At 31.3% G+C, this 22,127-nt stretch overlaps 1 protein-coding gene across 1 annotated transcript in view; it reads left to right on the top strand.

The window, feature by feature from the left end:
* Positions 1-917: 917 nt before the first annotated feature.
* Positions 918-22,127, top strand: part of LOC118203012 (uncharacterized) — a 130,190-nt gene continuing 108,980 nt past the window's right edge. The window contains exon 1 of the mRNA XM_085825422.1: positions 918-1,247. The gene's annotated coding sequence lies outside the window, so the exon portion shown is untranslated. The remainder of the gene's footprint in view (positions 1,248-22,127) is intronic.

Here is a 22,127-nt window from a genome sequence, read left to right on the forward strand (position 1 = left end):
AAATTGTCTTCTAAAAGACTTCTTTAATGCGAGAGTTCAAAATATAGCTAATTGTTTCCTCTTTACGATGTTCTCAATAAAACCTGAGATGGAAATTAATAGAAGGCATTCTCTTATCACAACAGGCAAGCCAAATTACCTCACCTGAGATTAATCACGAACCCATTCTAGGGGCATAATGCCAGGGTAAGCATCACTAATAAAATAAAATAAAAACCTACTAATTGTTTGTTAGTAAATAAATCTAAGAAACCTGTCTTTTCATAAATATTCTCCCGAAACTATTTCAGTTTTCGCATTTAAAATCAGTGCAAAATTTAATTTTCTAGCATTTAAAGAAGTAATTGTTTCCAACCATTGGAATGGAAAAAGAAATCTAAACTATTTGAGAACCTCTTCGTCATAAATTGCAGGCGTTCTTAATTTAAAGTTTTATCTTTCCATTTTAGTTAAAAATACGTAAGAAGAAACCGCTTTTGAAGAGAAACCTTATTTCCTAAGCTCATCCAAAATATCAACATTGAAAGAAAAATAAGACTTTTAATATTCATATTGAATTTAATATACCAGATACTTCTGAATTAATAAAAGGATCTGCAATTATCTAATATTTAAGACTAAAATGGGTATCAATATAATAGTCTAGTCTGAATATGCCATACAATTTCAAGGCAGAAGACCTTATATTACTAAAAAAAGAACCTCACTAAAGCCAAATTAAAGGAAATAAAAGCGTGTATAATTTGCAAAAGTCTTCTGCCAAACGAAAGGTGCAGCCAACTCAGCAACCAACGATGCATGACCATTGGATGCGGATAGCCATGTTCACAGGGATACAGTTTCCCCCCACCAGGTGGCGGTTTATTATCCCCACCCAAACAGCAATTTGGTAAACCTGACATTCACCACGAGGCACATAAGCTGTCCGAACTCTCAATCATACCTAACGCTACAGCAAAGCCTCAAATATAAAATATCACACATACCGCCTTAAATGATATTGGAGAACTCAAACTTAGTTACAGATTTAAACTCTTTTTGTATAGTGTGAATACAATTTTATCTGCAGGATGGTGCAAGAAGAATGGAGTACTTAAGGACTACGGAGACTGGTATATAAAGGATTGTTTAAAATCGTAACAACACAGCTTTATAAAGGTGATTGTGATTTTTTATTCTGGATATACTCAAAGGCAATCCTAGTGAAAGTCTGCTTTAAGAGGATTCAACATTTCACTTCTGAGGAGGTAAGTTTTATCATTGCATGAAAATGTTTCCTTAAAAATTGTAGCAATTTATAGACAATGTATTAAGAGTAGCAAATATTTGGAAATCATAAATTAAATTCTAAACCATAAATTTCCTTCAACAACAATAAAGTATTAACACGCGCATTTCAGTAATTCAGAAACCTATATCTAATTTAAATATTTTACATGCGAAAATGACTGAAAGAAAATACTTACGCAAAATTTAAAATTTATAATACAGACTTTTAAAACTCTTCCAGTTTCATCAATTTATTAGTTCTCCAACCCCCCTGAAGGAGGAATTTCATAGTTTCATGAGGGATGTGATCAGTCTTTTATTTAGCTGTTAAGTATTCAGTTTTAGTTTATGAGTATAGAAAAACTACTTTTATTTAACTTTTGGTAGTTATCAATATTTTCTACTTTTATTTAAGTTTTGGTAGTTATCAATATTTTCTATAGTTTCCTTGTTCAATTTATAAAACACATGTAAAGTAATCTAAATTTAAATAAATATATATGTGTTTTTCAAATTTTGAATAGGACGGAGGAATGATTATCTAGAAATAGTAAACGAAGTGGATGCGGTAAAAAAGATTTAGAACCACTGAATTAGTTAATTGAGTTCTAAGACAATAACTGAGGTTACTTTGACACATAACGTTTGCAGTAAGAAATTAAATTTTAATATGCAAAGTGAAACTTATCTTCTTCTGAAATGGAACGCATATCTTCTATCTTAGCTCTGCAAGGCATTAAATGTAAAATGTAATTATTTTAACTTACTTTTATTTCTCTGTTTTTAAGATGACTTACATTATGACCTCTTCTCCCCTTACGAAAATATTTGAAATAAATAATCTTGAAACAAGAAGGTTCGAATACATTACAGTACCAACATGATTAAAATCTGTATCATCTTTACATTTCATAGCCAAAAAGATTAAATGTTGTTTATGAGGCATGATTACTTATCTTTTTCTGAACAGAATAAATTATGAAACATAAACACTTTTTATAATTAATGCGATATTATAGTTAAATTTTTAAAATTCTCAAATTATAGTAGTCGTTACTCGGCTTGGACTCAGAGTAAATGAATATGTTTCTATTTTTCAAAGATTTTATTTTCGAATAAAAACTGTACCTGGATTCTAAGTCCAATAGGTTGTTAAAATTTATGTCTGGAAGCTTACCTGATATAAAATGGCAAAACAGTGCCCAAAATGTCATCTGTAATATTTTTCTAAAGATTCACGAAAGATACAATTCAGAAATCAGAGCTCTTACTGACTAAAAAGCGTACTTTATTTTGCATGTTCCATTTACCTAACACTAATGCAGAAGCAATTTATATAACAATGATATTTTAAATTAAATCCTTATCAGAAATGTCTTTAAAAGAATCAGACATAAACTTAATTACAGAAATAGAAAACAACATGCTAAAACACGTAAACATTTAAAATATTATTTTTATTCTTTGTAATTTTTAAAATTGTTTGAGGAAAATTAAACACTACGGCAAATTTTTAGGAGAGAAATTTTTCAGAATTGGCCGGACATTTCCATAAAAGTATTCGTTCGGAATGGCCAAGCCCATCGTGCATTTAACCATCTTATACCAGAAATTTGTCAAGGGTGCAAAGAGTAGACAGATATTGCAACCACGAGAACGGAAAAAGGGCATATGTAAATACAACCAAGTTTTAAGCGACAGTCGAATCCATTGGTTTCTAGCCAGCAGTCCGCCGTTCACCACTATATCATTCACAGGGATTTTAAAGAAGAAAATTGTTAAATAACTAAAGCTTTTGAACATAATTACTTGGGCATTACGATCACGTTTGAAACTTCTGATGAAAAGATAATAAATTACATTCTGAGATAAAATGTAAATCATAGCATTTTAGAGCATTTTAAAATTCCTTGTTTAAGTCATGATCATCTTAATGTTAAACGGCAAACCTGAGCAAAAATCCTTAAAAACGTTCTTTCCTGCATTGATACAAAGACAGCAGGAAAGCATTCTTAAGGCGATCCAAACATCTTTTGAAACGAAAGTTAACTGTTGGAGGAAAAGAATGTAAATACAAAACACACACATATATATATGAATAAATTATGCGTGATGTGCTTAAATCATCCTCTCTAAATAAATGCATCTAATTTGTGAATAAGATTTTCCTATGATATATATTTATAAATTTGAAGTAAAATGTCATTCGGGGAGGAAAAAATGAGCACAATCGAATAATACTTGCTCACTGTTCTTCTTTATATTTCTTTGAAATGTTCAGTCATCATTCTACGTCATCTTTCCTCCCCTCCTCCTACAAAAATTCATTTTCCAATTCTTAGATCCGCCTTGCAGAATGTTATGCTTCCTAAATATAGCATTACCATTTTTGTAAAAGTTACCAATTTACAGCGGCTGAGCCTGCTATCGGATGTTTTACAGAAGAAACATTTCAGATTAACTCAAGGAAACACAAGTTCAACAAATTTAACAGAAGTTAATTTTTTTAAACTCTCTTTACCAAGCTTACAAAAAGCAGTAGCTTTTTCAGTTGAAGAAAGGCATTCATTATGCTATACGTAAGACTTCATTTAGCTTTTGCTAGATCTAGACAAAGTAACAGCACAATTTGTTATAATATTAGAAGTATTGGAAAGCTATTATCTCTCACTGAGCTAAATCTCACCATAACTACAATCAAACAGGAATTTGTTCTGGATAAATCGAACTTAACCATAATGATTTTCTCCTTTAAAAAGTTAATTTCTTTCTTAAGTATAATAAAGAACATTTTCTCCGTCTCCGCATATCTAGCATTAGAAAATACATCAAAAATCGTTTTAAGATAATATTGACGTTCAGGCTCAGGACGTAATTATATAGTTTACATAATTATTACATCATTTCTGATACTCAAATTACTTTACAGCTTACAATTACTTAGAAAGGTACACATTATAAATACACTTTAAAAACTTCTTGGAATTTTACAAACGCACGTTGCGGGACATCAAAATACAGGTATTACAGAGAGTTAACTTCTAGAAACCAACTAAGTGAATATTAAATTCTTGTCTAGGAATTGTTTCTATAAGCAAAAAAGATTAAAATTAAATTAAATTAAGTTTCAAATATATATATATAACGAAGCATAGACCGGCTCAGAATTTTGCAAGCTTATGGATAATCTTGGCGATCTTCGCCCCCAGATGATATTGTTTCACCATAAAGTTGCAAAAGGTTTGTGTTTTGTTACTGGGGAATAAAGAATTCAAAAAAAAAAGACAAATGAGTAATGATTCTATTTCATTAACAGAATTTAATCGGTTTGGCGCTATTGCGAGATATTTTAACAGGTAATGATCAAATCCTAGCCATATCATGCGCATTCTTCCAAGCACTTTTATTGCCTAATTCATTTTCTTATTCATTGCTTTAAAGAACAAGTCGAAATGCTAGGTTTAATGGTGAACAATATCAAAAATATAATTGGAAGCGGATAGGTTTCAGTATTTGGAGCAATTAAAATTTCTGTGTTTGCAGTATTCTTTAACAAAGAAAAAGCCCGCTATGGAACTAATAATACAAAGTAAAAGAGAATAAATAAAGGATAATCAAGTTTCTGACTATTTCTGGCAATAATTACATATAATATTCAACTAAGAAAAACATTATCATAATTTTCACTTATGATAATATTAAATCATATCAACAAAGCAGTAGTTTTATTTCGTTATTGGCCCAAAAATTTTTTTTTCAATTTTGACATTACCCAAACAGGAATATTTTCATCATTTTAAACACTTCTGTAATTGGAAATATATGACTACCAACGATTGTGAAAATAAAAGCCGGGTAAGGAATTTAAGCCGGGTAAATGGGGTGAGTAGATATTAGATAATTTTGGTACCACCGATTGCAATAACAAAGAAAGGTGCACAGCTAGATGTTATACCAGTCCATTTACAAAATTTCAACGTTATATGGCTAATCGCTTTTGAATTATGCAAGATGCACGCATACGTACAGACGTAAAGAAAAAATAATTTTGAATATATTTTATATCCATTTTACAATCCGTTTGGGAAAAAAGGAGACCTTTATTCCGTCCATACATATAGATGTCACTCAAGAAAATAGTCAAAATTGATTCGGGAATAGCCAAATTGAAAGTTTTCCTTGAAATATGATACCCGAAATTTTTCTCGATTACAATACTTCTTTTAATTCGCACCAGAAAGTGAAACATTTATGAATTATTCAGAGTTATTAAATAAATCATAAGAAAATTTCTGACTTTTTTATTTTCATAAATTTTACTTTTACATTTCTAGTTTTAATAAATATCATATCTCAGGTTGCACAAAGCCATGTTTCAGTAGATAAAACCCGGCTTTAATAATCGGAAAAGATAAAAACCGAACCTTTTCATACCACCATTTCAGAAAGGATGCTTCAGATGCTGGATGAGAGCTTCGGTAGCTGAGTGTTAGAGCAACCTCTTTATACCCAAAGAAAGTCCTAGAAAAAGACTCACTACACTCTTTTGAAACATTCCACGTAGAATTCCAAATTCACAAAATGTAGGGTGATGTAGAAGGCAATCAACATTTGATGTTTTGTATTTTTGTGAGTTTGCCGTAAAGTAACTACAGAAATATATAAAATTACCTGACTTTTTAGAATTGTACTACGAGGGGTTTTTTGGGGTGGGGCTACAGTTATGTCGAATAGAGAATGTCAGAAATGTCTTGGTCTTGTTTTGAAACACATATAAAGCTGAATTTTTAAAATTAAAAGTACTATAGCTGGAAATTTAACTAATTTGGCCTAACTAAGTTGACTTCAAATTTAATGATAAAATTCAAAGTTTGCTATCAAATGGCTAATGCCGAAATACTACCTGGTAGAACTGGGTAACAGCAAGTAAAGTTATAATCCTCGCTATCAAAAGCTCTATATAAAAAACATTCAAACCCTCGCCTAAAGTTCTCTTTAACCTCATTTGCATTCTGGTTAGGGCTAATGGAAAGGACAAGTTATAGTAATCTAAATTATAAAAACTGGGCAACTAGCATAATACCTTATAAAATCAATGTTTCTCCCTCCGGCTGCACCATTTTTCGGAAGGTCTTTCGATTGATGGTATTGTCCTACATCAGCAGTCCAGTATGGATGTTTTCCTTAACCCCCATATACATATTTTCTCCAGTGGGTTATCTTGTCTGTGGTCTTAATGCATCAAACATAGCATTAATACATTGGCATATACTAAATTAAAGAGTTGAAAAGTCTTACCAAAGAACAAAAATTTGTACAGCTTTAATAAGAGGCGACAAGAATGTAATTATGAATTTAATAATTTTCTAGCATATTGCAAAGGCGTATACGTATCTTCTTAACTTTTTGGAGCACCAGCACAAATTTGTACCTCAAATAAAAGCCTTACGCAAACTTCCCAGCAATAAAGAAGCTTAAAAACACTCTTGTTCCATACGGAAAACAATTATCCGATAGTGCCAGTTACGCTACATAAATTTAAAAAAAATCGTGTAAAACTTTTGAACAGTTGTAAGATATTTTTACCTCCTTACCGCATTCCTTCGAGGTATAATTGGAAAGCACGTCCAGCTGGTAAACAGAGGGTGTGGAGTTCGAATTCCAGCGAAAGCATTCCCCATTTCTTCTCTTTTCTGCTTCTAAAACTGAATGACTCAGCAAGTTTACAGGTTTTTCCTATGTATAATGTCAATACGAATAAACGTTCCTTGAAATGAATTATCCTTGAATGAAGTACCCTTATTTAAGTAAAATCTTCTGCCTAAAGGTTTTGTCTAATACATATATATATATTACAGAAACACAAATATGTACACATATATACATATATACCAACTATACATATGTATATAATATATATACGCAAGTTTACAGGTTTTTCCTATGTATAATGTCAATACGAATAAACGTTCCTTGAAATGAATTATCCTTGAATGAAGTACCCTTATTTAAGTAAAATCTTCTGCCTAAAGGTTTTGTCTAATACATATATATATATTACAGAAACACAAATATGTACACATATATACATATATACCAACTATACATATGTATATAATATATATATTACCAAAAATATAATATATATTACCTAATATAATAGGGCTGCCAATAGTGTTGGATTTTAAAATCAAAATTGGAACAAATTTAAATTAATTGAATGTAATAATTTTTTCATATTATTCATTTCCGTTTTATCACTTCTATTCCTCTTTAAAGCTTGTTTGTATGTGTCGAAATAATCCTTTTAGAGAGCTTCACTTCTCATATTTTGATCTTCACCTTTCATCACTTGGTCACATTTGACCAAGAATGTTGAGATAGCTAAAGAAGAGGAAGTTTTACGTCCGATGTTTACAGAATAAATTCCACTTCTGTATCCCAATGACCTTCAAAGAATGAAACTTCAATGAGACAAAGCAACAAATCATACTTCGAAAAGTACCATTGCATTCCCTGAAGAAATGAAGACTGATAGAGGTATTCCGTATATAATCGTTTTAAGATATAGCCGTGAAGCTATCTCACATTTCACTTATGGACTATGTGGCTTTGGTCTCTTGAAAAGAGCTATTTCTAAATTCAAAACCCACCCTAACGATGGACTCTGGAAAGTACCTGAAGAGGAATTAAAATCAGCACTTCTGGAAATGTTTCAAAAAGTCCTCATATCCTCGAAATCAAGACGCAGATTTATAGTCCAAGGGAAAAAAGCTATGAGATGGAACATTTAAAAAAAATAGCTTTTACACTTTAAACATCATTCTAAAAATGCATAAAAACCCTCTGTAGCTTTGGAGATTATTTTTTTCGTCAACCTAATGGAACAAAGACTAAAATTTTAATATGATTAATTTAATTACTATGCCAGTATTTCTGTGAATAATTCCTCAAAAAATCTCTTTCAATATTTATAGAATATTTTATTTTAACTAATCAATTATTATGATTTAAGCCCTTATACACTAACTTTTACTCCCCGTAGTCCTCTCCAGAATTCAAATTAATTTGTTAGGTATTTAAGCTAAGGTTTTTGAATGTTATAATAGTATAGTATTCGGCAACCTCGCCTGCAGTTTATGTTGTATCACCCAGTTTTTGCCGGTAATTTTCCCAGCTTTAGTCATTTTGTTAGCAAACGTTAAATACGCTACATTAAAAACATTGAGCCGGCTTAAGTAGATTAACTTGTGGACTCTACGACTGCATTACATTTAATCTGAAATTTCAAATAACATTATTTTGAATATCCGCAAATGGTATAATGGCAAATATTCTACTTATATGCAAAAACTGTGTTTTCTGTACAGCCAAGATTAAATAAAAAGGTTATTAAAACCTTCTATAACCTTTTGTCAGAATATTTGGACTGAGCGGCATCTCGTATCAATCTCAATAGGACCAATTGATATATTATTTCATAGTTAAGAGCTTATGCATTATAACACCTAGTATTATATTTTTTAGACTGCTTTGGTCTGTAGTATTACAGCTCTGTGTATTCTAAATAATAATTTCCGTACACTAGTTGTAATGATGGAAATGAATTTCAAGTTTCATGCAAACAAGAACACGATAAAATTCATCTTCAATTTTAATAAGTCTCTACTTGAGAATTAATATAAAGTTATTCTATAGGTAACAGTCTGCTCGATTAAACATTAGTTTCAGGATAAAACTCCGCAGCTCAATTTTATTCTTGGAGGAACCACAATTCTATTTCATTTAAACGAGTTCAACTTTCAACCGTAGTTCGAACCACTGCAAGCTCCACATCGGCGAGGATAAACAGCAATAGTCACCTACTCGTGGCTGTATCGTTCAGACACCCTTAGGCTCAGACTCGGATTATTACTCTTCAGACAGACAATTACCGATACTAAGGTTTCAGTTAATCTGTTTATGCTTCTACGCTCGTCTAAAATAATCTATATGCAGAGATCTATCTATCTGCATAGAACGAACTGCATGACTAAGTGAGAAGTGATAATAAAAATGCAAATTAAAAGCCAACTTTTTAATTAATATTGCGGCATTTTTGCTTGGGTTTATTTTAAGATGCTTAGATTAATGGGACTAATACAGCTAGCTCTAAGGATTCTAATTATAAAGTGCCACTAATTTCGTTTCCTCAATTATCGAGATGGAAAGGATACTTGCATGCATACCAAGACTAATAGCATTTAACATTAAACCTTTAAAGAGTCTTACAAGATCTGGCCTTCTTCGGTAGCCTACAATTAGACCAGAATTGTAAAAGGCAACTGATGACTTTTCACGTGTCTTTATAACTAGCACATAGACATTGGAATGTTGAAAAGGATCCTTTTATTAATTCAAATAAAGTTTAAAATATGGCACCAACTCGCGCTTACAGAAGCCAAAACTTTTGACTTTAAACCAAAGATATTGGATAAATTAAAAATAAGGGAATTTAAGTATGCCCTAATGGTTCCACATTTTAAATAACGCGTAAACTGGTTCTGACCGAAATCGGCGTAAACAAGCTAAGGGCAAGAATAAATCAACGGCTCAAAATTTTAATCGAGTGAATCTAAGTCAGCAACATAGCCTTGAAGTAGGCAAAACACGTTCTGACTTAACCCTCCAAAACCTTTCTTTAACCCGTTCCTTAGCCGTTCCTTCTTTCTACCTAATTTGAATATCCCTAAAAGCGGGATCAGACATCCTACAAAAGACAACTGCAGGCTACCTACCAACTGACAGACTACCAGTTAATTGCCTAAATCCCTACTGCATCTGCAGAGAAGACACTCTTTTCAAAATATGCATAATTCTCTGAGGGGAATGAGTTCTTGACTAAGCTCCAATTAACAGAACGAAATGCAGATTGTCATAACATAAACAAAACTGTCACAGAATCAGTCGAAAAAAACTTTCTGATGAGTTTTTAAAATATCTTTATGAAATACTATATTGTCATCACAAATAACTGTGTGCAAACACTGTAAATAATCGGTTGGATAGAAGCAATCAGAAAGTAATTTAAGATTTGATCCAAACAAATAAAAAAGAAACTATCAGCAAACAGAGAAAACGTCTAAATCAAATCCCCTACAAATGAATTGTATATGAAAATGAATTTTAGTCCTACAACTGACTAGAGTCAAACATTGTCTGAGCAGTAAAGTCGCTTTGCCGTAATCAGATAAACCAAATCTACAACTGACTTTCAGTATCCAAAGAATAGTTTCAGGATTAAATACTGTAAACTTTGATTACTGCAGTTCAGCTATTATTAAAAGCAGCAATTATGTGATCATGTGTTCTTCCTTTTAGACCAAATAAAATGAAGTTGGTACTTAATTTCTTTACGATCTGTTGATTGTTTCCCCTGAGAAATATTTAAAAAATAAAAATACCTATCGCCTTATTATTTTTGGTCTGTTGATACTATTTAAGGAAAAATGATTTTTTTACATCGATGAAGAAATGTTAGCTTTTCTTTTATTCGAATAAATATTATTCAATTCAATAATATTTTGCTCCATAAACGATAAAAACGAGATTATGCTTAGTTTTAGGGCTCATTTAAATTCAAATTAATTTTATTGCTTTATTTCCATTAAAGTAGAAAGAGGGTTATGTGTTGAACAAATAGAAAAATAGAAAGTAGTTATTCATGCAATGTAATGATTAGTGACACTGACTTCCGTACTGATGGGTTCGCGTTCGAATATGGAGAAGGCGATATTTGTAAATGTATAACCTTTATGCGGCATGGGGGCACTCAAAATATTCGGCGACCCGAAAGTCCTCTCGAGTGGTTTGGTGGTAGAGAAAGAGAGGTAGGAAACTCTCAAACTGTACCCCGCGCTGCTCTTCTTTAAAATTGGAGCGTAAATTGGCAGAGGCGTATTGGCACCCATATTGTGCTTAAAGCTCATGCCAACAATCGACGTAGTTTTGCAGTGCTTGTCACAATTAAATTCGTGTGCTTGTTCTGATTAAGTCAGACAACTGAGATTAGTTACGAGAACTACAGAAATAGAAAACAATTTCACTGCTTAGTTTTATGAATAAAGCTGTATTTGTTCTGCTCTTTAGTTTGGGGATATTAAAATATCTTTTGACTGTATGACACTTCTTGCAATAAAATACAATAAACTGAAAGGCAAAATTACCTCGGATTATTGGGATCATTTGGTCTTCCCTTATGGTAATGAAAGTTAAGCTGATTATTAATTAATTAATTTGCTTTTACTTTCTTCTTTGATGTAATAATACATCATAACATTAAAAGTGCGTATTAAGCTTAAGAAATACTATCACCCCCCACAAAGCAAACTTTTAAACATTCAGACTAGTTATGAGCTAAGCTACTCTAGACATTTAAAATTCTTTATTAAACGCCATTAAATTGCTTTGCATCTTTTATAATTATGCAAAGCTCCTTTACCTCAGTTTAACCAGTTATTATGGTTTAGATCTTTACTATCACTTCTCCATTCCGTTTTCCTACCAGAATGCAAATTAGTGCAAGAGTATTTAAGGCGAGGTTTTTGGATTGTAAGACAATGCGAGTTTCTGCCTCTCGAGGTCCCGTTACTAAATTCTGCTAGCTCTGATAAGAATTAAATTCTTCGGCTTCGCTTTGTAACTGCCAACATTGTTACTCTGGGGAGAATTTTGAGCCAACATTGCGTTATATCAATTGTGTAGCCCTTCTCTTCTAGACGTATTTTAAAATTTGAAATTTGATTGTTACTTTAAGTAAGTTTGAATACCAGTTCAGATTACCAAACTCTGTAATTGCTACTATGGCTATTTTCCTTTCACAGTATGGAAATGATCAAGCCTTAAGTAGACGCATTATTTAGGTTAGGAAACTATAAATGTGACTCCTAGTTTTCGTGTGCAAGACAATAACACTTCAAAACGACCTTTCTTTCTTTCTTCATAGAATTACAAAATGCAAATTAGAAGCTGTGGATAGTGAACTATGTATCTCTTTAGTCGCCTTTTAAATGCTATTACTTTTGTCAGAAGCAGTAATTTTGTTCTTGATGATAATTTGATTGAAATATTTGAGGATATTTTACTAACAATCAGTGATTAATTTGTTTTATTTACATTATGCATATAATAACTACAAAATTTTTAAATGCACAGTGGGCACTAATCAGCGCACTATCGAACAAAAATAAAAATTACGATTGTGGGACTGTGATGCTGTCATGGTATGATTTCTGTCATCATAATGGTATTATAAGACAAATAATTGTTATTTTAATATAATTTCTGTATTTCATTTGGCACTTCTTCACAAAGTCTGTCTCTCCGTCGCACATTTTTTATTCTTACCAAATCAGTGTGTATATTTTACGGATAAGAAACCCTCTAGTTTTATCTTTCTTTCAAAAGCTTCACTATTTCTTTAAATTGAATGACAACATTTTTACACCACTGTAAAGGACATTACCTCTTTTTCTTATTTAAATTTACTGATATTAAAATTATTTTTAAATATATTGAAAAAAAAAGAAATTTTCCTCTTTTATCTAGAGTGTTTTAAAATATCTCTGAGCATCATAGAAAAGTCTAAAAATTCTCTGACAAGGGCGTGTTTTCCTAAATATAGCGGAAGCTCAATAACAATTGCTTATTTAAGTTTATAAGCGATGACATTGATTAAAATGTGTAGGCAGATGTCTTTAAATAATCAATAAAACTATTTTGCCTATTTAAAAGTGCATTCCGTCAGCCTTAATTAATTAATCTAACCATTCTACTGTTTAAGAGATAAAAACGACCTTAGATATGCATATACACATTTTATTTCTGTTTTTATTTCTTATCATCAATGAAATATTTTCTTGCTAAATCTGATGTCAATCGATACATATTTTTAACAATCGTCTGTCACCATACACACATAGTTCTGTACTTATATTTAGAAAATGGCACATTTTTAAATCTAAATTAAATACAATAAACTAATTGAAATAGGAAAACAATGCACTTTCTAAATATATAAATAAACAGCAAAAGCCAAACGGCATATGTATAACAGATTATCTTATATTTTTTACCCTAAATAAAGCACACGTCTCTGTGAAGTACAGTAGGTTAAATTAATATCATTTATTTGTGTAAAGGAAATATTTTTCTTTAAAATGAATTAATTTTTAAAATTTATTTCAGCTTAGTGTCTTATGATAAACATGCATATTTCTGGTTTTAAACTAACACTTAATGTTACAGTGTTATTATAAACATGCACATTTATGGGTTTACTCTAACACTTAGTGTTACAGTTAACACTAACATTTAACTTTACAGTTTCATTGACTTTTGAATCAATGAGTTCTTTATCTTCTTTGTGCCAAATGTAAGATCTAAAAACAGTTGACGGGCCAGAATTTCCTTTTTTTTTATCATTTAAAAATGGAAAATTTTTATTATCAAAATAAAGCACTTAACACTTTCCTTACTAAATATTTATCAAATATATATGAACATTAATAATAACATCGCAAAGGAAAAGAATTGAAACGTATGATTATTTTCTATCTGAAATCTGTACACTTTATGATTAAAATATACTGACGGAAAATTTATTAAATTTTCAGTTTGACATTTGTTTCGAATAATTCTAACATATCTAATTAATCATATATAACTTACTTTAATTTAACCTAAAAATAAATAAATTATGAAAACTCTCCTATAGTGAGATAAACCTTGAGAGTACATAATGAGAATTTAGTCTTTTTTTCTTGTTTATTAAACTCTTAGACGCATAAATAAAATTTTGTATGACTATATATAAATACATCTAAACGCCTTTAATTCTTACAGCTTGACACTTGATGACATTTCGATTCTTATAAAATTAATAACCTTGGAGAGAAATTATTACAAATTATCTTCATCGCGGATTATAGATGCACTTCAATCAATCAAATTCTTTTCTTACTAATTTTCAACTGCTAAAAAAAGCTCTTCACAAGTAAATGCATTCAAAAGCAAAGCGATTATTTTTAGTGAAAAATTTCGCAATTGAATTTATTTAGATTTTTACAAGTATGAATAAAAGTTAATAAAATCTGCAAATTCCATTATTATAACGAGATTTATAGCGCATTGTAAATTAATAAGCTTCATTTATAGATTTTTTGGAGCATTATTCATGTTCGTTTTTAATGGTAATGAAAATAATAATAACTCCCTTAAATGCTAAAATCTTCAGATCTTTACAACAAGTACGTAACTGAAACTTATTGGGCTGCACAGAATTGCACGCGACGGGAATTCTGTACGAGGACGCGAATTTGAAGCCACTGCTTTGAGGGACTGGAGAAAGGGGAAAATATTAATAAAATTGGCAAAGATTTAAGTGCTATGAGTCGAAAATTACCCATCGCTTCTTCGGTAAGACTCCGTAACTCATCATCCTCTCAATCCGTGTTAATTCAAGTAGCTATAATTCATTATTCTTACATAACATATATTAGTTGTGATATACATTATTCATAAAATATATGTTATTACCTACCTGTTAAAATATATGTTATTATCTAATTCTTTTTAATTCTTTTTATGATGACATAGTTAGAGACTTTAAATATATACTTTTTAATTTGATTCTGAAACTCTGCTTTGTAGTTATCTCATTTTGTTTGGTTTGGTTTATGTGATCGAAGCAAGTCCCCAGGGGCTATCTGTCTAAGGAGAGGGATGCCTTCGCGGAGGACTTTCTAAGGGAAACTTGCTTGTATACACCTTACACATGGGGAAAACCACAAAAACACCCATGCAGCCAGCTCTTTCACGGGATTCGAACCTCGAACCGAGCTGCCAGTGTTCAGCCGACTCGGCCGCTGGTGGGTGTAGTTATCTCGTAATCTTTCAAGACTTAAATCAGTATGAACTAATATTTTATTCCCATTCGCAATAATTTAAAATATTCGAAACATACTCTACATTATCACAGTCCTACTTGCACTAAATATTTCTTTAAACTGAAAAATTAATTATGTTAATGTAAAAAATCCAGTAATTTTATTCATTAGTGCACAAATACAGATGAAATATGTATGCATAATAAGTATAATTAATTATGAAAGAAAAAATCTACTCACAGAATAATATTCAAGCAGACTTAATTATCAAAAAATATTCTGCTTACACATATGCATATATAGGAAGGGATATAATCATGTTAGAACAAATAAATAAATATGAAGGGTCTTTTAAAAAAAATAAATAAATAAAGGAGACGCGAAAAATGCGCATGGTTCTAGCCAGGACTCGATTCCTCCCGATTGCTAGATGGATATGCTATCCAGTTACACCATAAAGGTAAAAAAGATTGAGAAAATATTTTATAAATAAAATAAAAAATATGGGCTACTGCAATGCTCCTTTTTATAGGCTACGTAAATTTATTCCATACCGTAATCTATTACTTTCTAAATTCTGCGGGTTTTTCCACTTTTATAGCACTTGGTACGATGATAGGGGCTTCGTATTGTTTTATACTGCGTTAAAATACTCATTGCTTTGTTTCAGAAAGGAAAAAAAATACTTGTAAACACCATGGACAATGCAGCATCATGAACTACGATTTTGTTTTACATATACTATTGTTAAGCAGCACGTCATATGTAAATGCATGTGTAAATTCACATAGAATGTTCATATTTGCACATAGAATCTTCAATATTTCCAAAACTAAATGCAATGTGAAATTCAGCATTACTTTATTTTTTTATATATGAGTTATAAGGATCAGGCCTGGAAACGTGGCAAAATGGAAACATTTAATAAATTGAATTGAGGATAATGCGAACTTTCGGTAAGGTATTTTATGTTAGTTAATCCATTTTTCTGATCTGGATCTTTCTAAAGTTCTCCTTTTCGTTAGCCCACACCAGGATACAAATGAGTTAAGACTATCTAAGGCGATGTTTTTGAATGTTTTAGAAATTAGAGCTTTTTGCAGTGACGCTCGGAGCTTTACTTTCTCTCCCCCACCTCTTCCAGTTAATATTCCGGCATTGGCCTTTTTGCTAGCCGAAGTTAAATCGCTCCATTATAAGTTCTGAGCAAACGCTTAGTTAAGCAAATTTTGAAGTCTCAGGCTACGAATCCATTTTAGAGAGTATTTTCAATTTTCTGTTATCATCCGCAGCTGGAGAAGTTTGATTATTCTGTTTGAATTAAATATCACAGTCAAACTAATTATGCCAAGCTTTATTTTTGAACTAGAAATATTGCGCAGATAATTATTGTAATTATTTCTTCCAAAAGCATTCGAAGATTAATCTGTATTTTGTAGCTAAACCAATTCATAAATAAAAATAGTTAAGAATGCATCAACTGAATAACTGAATGGCTTAAAGAACTAAAAGTATAGAGTCAAGTAGCAATTTAATGAAGAGTTAAAAGGATGTAAAACAACACCTGTAATCTTTATTCGAATTCACATAACTGATGTTTTATAAGATCGAATAAAGTTGCATCTGCACTTATTGCACTCTCTCTGTTGCCCTTTGCCTTTTGTTACATTTCTATCTTTCCTCTACTATTCATATAATTCGTTATCAACATATGTGAGATGGTAACAGTTATTTAAAATCTTCATAAGACTTACAAACGAAGGGAAGACTCGCTTTGGCTGTCTAGTACAGTCTAAGGAATTTTAAACTTAATATCACACAAGTCTGGAGATTATAAGCTGATTACATTGATTTCATTGTAGAAAAGTTTGAATACTTGCAGGAGATTTTTAAAAAACTATGAAAACTTCGTCTGCCTTTATTACGCTTTTAAGGTGATAAGTTAATGCGTAAGGTCTTTGCTACCGGTATTGTCTTATGGAAAATTCTCCAAAAGTCATGCAGTAGGCTTTGAAACAATTTTTTAAATGATTCTTTATATCAAGTAATGCAAAATATATCTTTAACATAATTTCCACTAAGGAATAACCTGGGATAATAGCAGCACAATTATTGAGATTAATAATTATTTAAATATGGGTGAAAAGTATACTTTTGCATTCGACACCAGAATGATATTCTGCAGCCCTATCGTTTGATAATATACTTAATCCCTTGATGCAGAAAACCCCTCAAAGAATTCGCATGAGAAAGGTACAAAAAAGAAAACGTCCCTCCCTCTTTTTTCCCGCGAGTCCATTCTTCTCAACAAATCATATTTTTCCCTTTCGCCTAATTTCACAGACCTTGGAACGCAAACAAATGTTCTAAAATCCGGAAATGACACGGAAGGCACATTATCCGGCATACAGATATTCTTTCCCGACTGAATCCTAAGCGTCAGACCTTGTGCTTTTGTATCTATTGTCCGCAGTCGCTTTATCAGAGTGTTCTACAAAGAGCACGCACACCGATATCGCTAAAAAATGGCGTCGTACGAAATGTCAAGGTTCGGTCAGCAGACTGATACTGCTGCTTAACTGATCTGATTACATGAGAACTTAGTCTGTACCTATTAAATGTGGCACAAATATAAATTATTATACGTTTATACTCACGCGCTATGCATTATTAGTACGTAAATATGCTTGTTGCAAAGAATAGAAGAAGAAAACACTATCTTCATGCTCTCTTTCTCACTTACCATGACAGGACAAGAAAAAAAGAATTCAATATATCAGTGTGAAGTGAAATGTACCTATTTGGCTGGGGAAAAAGTAAAATTATGTTAGCCATAGAATTATAAAACTAATTAGTACGCAAAGTTTTATTCTTGAACTAGAAATTTTTGTGATACATGAAGCAAATAATTTTTTCTTACAAAAGCATTCGAAAATTGAGTTCTAGTCTGTAATAAATCAGATCATAAATCAACGAATTAATAATGCATTGAATCTGAATAATTAATTAGCTAACTGAATTCTGCACTTACTTTCGAATAAAGGGTCCAGTCAGACAGCAATTTAATGAAAAATTAGCTCTTTGTATTTGTTGTATTTCTTCCTTTTCTTCAACGGTTCATATAATCCGTTCTTAACATATGCGATTGGTAGAAGGTGGTGTCAATACGATAAATTCTAGCCAAACGCAGGATTACGTAATTAATACATAGCGCGTACAGCAAAATTTCGCAAGGTTAAATTCCTATAGAAAACATGCGTTAGGAACTCAGATTAAAAGAGAATGTATAATTTAAACAATTTTAAAGGGAAAAACTTAACAAATATTAATTGACCGAAAGGATTTTCATTACCGCGAATAAATATGTAATATAATTATTTCTTTGAAAAATCTGATGATTTTCGTTTGGGACAATGACTGACGAAATTCTTTAAAAGTTTTTCAATACCTCTCATTAAATGTTCGCTTCTTTCTTCTTTTGGATCAATCTCTACTGCAAACTCGGACAATTCAGTTTTCTTTTTTAACAGTTCACTCAATTTCTTATAAGTTAAAGGCGCTTTATCTTCTTGATTATCATTTTTTTCTCTATGGACTGGTGCTATAAAATTATCTAATGCGCTCATTCACCATTTCTCGATTAGTTCCTTAACTTCTCCTTCTTCTTTATCTGAAAATATTTCTCTGTCAATATCTGCTGCAAACTGTATGTTTTCTTTCGCTTCAATTTCAATCAATGGAAATCTTTTAAAGTTTTTTTATAACTGCTGGCTTATAAGTGATTCCAGCAAGCATTCAGTGTTGATAAAGGAACGTTGAAACGCGTTATAAATGAAATTTTAGGGTTGGACAAATTAAACAGAAACAGTTAAGATAAAGCAGATATGCAAAACAGCCTTCGGAGAATCTTCACTAGGCATGGCTTTAATGTAGAATATTAGTATCGAAGTTAACTGTTGATGTATAGAATGAAGATGTAGTTCTGCAGGTGTAAATCTTCAAATCCCTATTATTCCTTTTACTAGATTTCGTCTCTAGTATGTATACACATAACAAAGGATGCATTATATTAACCAAATCAAAGAAATAATAAAACTACTTTCCTAGACATATCATTGATATTATCTAAGTCGTCAAATTATTGTTAACGTCATAAGGATTGAGTTTAAGAACTGCATTCACACTCTGTTTCAGGAACGGGCAAAAACTGGCTCGCGAGCTGAATGAGACTTGTTTAATTGTTTAATCCGGGCAGTTATAAAGTCCTGTTTAAGGACATTTTCATCTCTTTCCCACATGAATTCGTACACAAACTACCGAAATCAGCATCACGATTGCACATCTATTTTTGCAATGTACCAAGCTTGGGGTATAGTCATGCACATATTTACGCATGGCTATACTAGCGAGCAACCTAAGTTGGAACCACTAGTTATATACATTCGCCTAAGAATACAGTTCAAACACTTCTAGCAGGTGTAATTTAGAAATTAAACAAAGAAATACAAAGAGCTTAAAGAATACCTCCCTCCTAATTTTTTTATTCAAAAGCGGAAATGGCACGGAAGCATTAAGTAGTGTACATCATTGTCGATCATTTGATGTCCAATAGGAACCGATAGCTCTTTTGGTGAAATACTTGAAAATAAAAAAGTATGCCAAGCTACAAATTAATAAAAATGTTTACTTAATCATCGATGCCTTTTTTGCTTCATATTCCTTGAAATTTGCGTTTACATTTTATATTTCACTGAACCGTATGCATAGCCGTAGTGACCTCGGTTTTACCATAGATTTATTAAAAAAGTATGAAAATAAATCCATAAAATGCTATTTTAAATTGTACCTTTAATAAAAATTCTAACGGAGAGGAATCCCATCGCATCGTGGCAAATATTAAAGGGCACTGCAAAAGATCATCACGCCAGCACCATTGTACTTTGCGAAGCCACGGCCGCTTATTTCACTACAAAAATGCTCTTGGCCAGTGGTTAAAAAGTATTTATTTGCTCACCAATGCTTTATTGGTTGCATTTCTTTTATGAGTGAAATTAAGTATTGATTGAAGGGGAGAAACTTATACATTGAATAAGAAAAGAAAAATCTTTGAGGAGTTCCACAATTCATCAGATTTTGACAGCTTTGACAATTCGACAAACAAGCTTTGTTACAATTTGGTAATGAAAATGTAAAAATTGGTATTCCTCTTACAAAAGGCAGAGGTGAGTCTTCTTCAAATTTTGAAGAAATACTTTAAATCGATAGTTTTTAATCATTCAGAAAATTGCATAAAACATTTTAGCGTATTTATTGAACCTTACCTCACTTTTTAATCCTGATGACTAGAGACACACATTCAAAATCAAAGTAGTAATAATGAAAACAATAATAACAATAATAATTTTTCCTATATGCATTTTTCGATAATTTCTTTAGTTTTTGAAAATGTATTGAATTTCAGTAACTGGGGAATGTATTTAAAAACACTATGTTTATAATCCTAAGCCGTACAGTAGATGTCGCTGCACAATCGCGGGTTCAGTATCATTCACATGTTGTTATCGAATTGCCGAAATTCCGCTCGTTTTTATGCGAAAACATGGAAAATTCTTACTTATTGCGATCAACAATTCGGTTAATATTTTTAAAAAGTTACAGAATAATTTTAGCTGCAGTTAAGTTTCCAAATACGATCAAAATAGATTATAAAAATTGCTAAGTGTCAGGAAAATGTCGTCAACTGAAATGTTAAGACGCTAAACAGCTTATTTTCAATTTTAGTCACCCATTTTTTCTCTCTTTAACTCATTTAAAAAAACGTATGCCAAATTTTTTGTTTTTTGCCTTTTTTGATTTTTGCCTAATTTTCAATTTTACAGTTTCATATTCTCTCCTAGTGAATGAAGGATGCATCCGAGTATTCAGATTAAGCGTATAGCATTGGTCAAATAATTTCCAGAAATGTTATAAATATTTCTGAAATGAATATTAAAGACATTATAAAGAGTTTATAAAATTTTTTTGCATTTTCCTAATTAAAATTCTGTGAAAGTATAAGGTATTTTCTCTCTCTTTTCTGCATGCCTTCATGGTGTAACGGTAGCCCACTCGGCGCGTATTCGAGAGGTCCAGGTTAGACTCCCGGCGAGGACAATGCTCATTTTTTTTTGTGTTTCCTACTTCAAAATAATCTAATGACTCTACAAAAGTACCTGTTTATACGTTTATTGTTGCATTTATAACAAATCAGTTAAATTCTATCGCTGTATTGAAGGATGTTTTTCTTGTCGTTTAATGTTGTCATTTGGTTAATGTTATCAAAATAACCGTTAACAAACATAATCACATTCAGTGGCACCTACTCTATAATCAAGAGATTCACTAATAATCATTCAAGGGCTTCATTCTATAATCAAGGGATTTTGCTTGAAATACAGTAAAGAAACGAAAGTTGACTATCTGTAATTATAAAACAAAATATTTATATAATTATAAAAAAAAATTATAAACAGGGCAATATTTTAGTAATTATTACATTCAAAAAATAACATAACATGCAAAAGGAAGTTTCTTGGGGTAATATGCTGTATATTTTTACCAACAGACGGCTATTAATTCTAATAGTATGCATCATTTTCATTGGTTTTCATTATAATGAATACATAGCTCATTATCCAGATCTACCTAGCTAAGTAGTTTCGTTCATCAGATAAGCAAATTATTAGATTGCAAAAATGGCAATCAAACATTCTAGCTCTTTAGAAACCAAAGAAATACTTAGTTTTTTTACATGCACTTTTTATTTTCAGGAATTTTTTGCACGTTATGTTCTAGGAATTCTTTTTCGGAGCCGATTATGAAAATCTCAATCTATTTTCCAGCAATATCTTTCTTAACAAAAATCTTTCCTTATGTAAAGAAACCGAAGGGTTG

The sequence above is a fragment of the Stegodyphus dumicola genome, chromosome 10 (genome assembly GCF_044657685.1).
Source record: "Stegodyphus dumicola isolate Sdum_Otavi_A_Nest chromosome 10, ASM4465768v1".
Taxonomy (NCBI): domain Eukaryota; kingdom Metazoa; phylum Arthropoda; class Arachnida; order Araneae; family Eresidae; genus Stegodyphus; species Stegodyphus dumicola.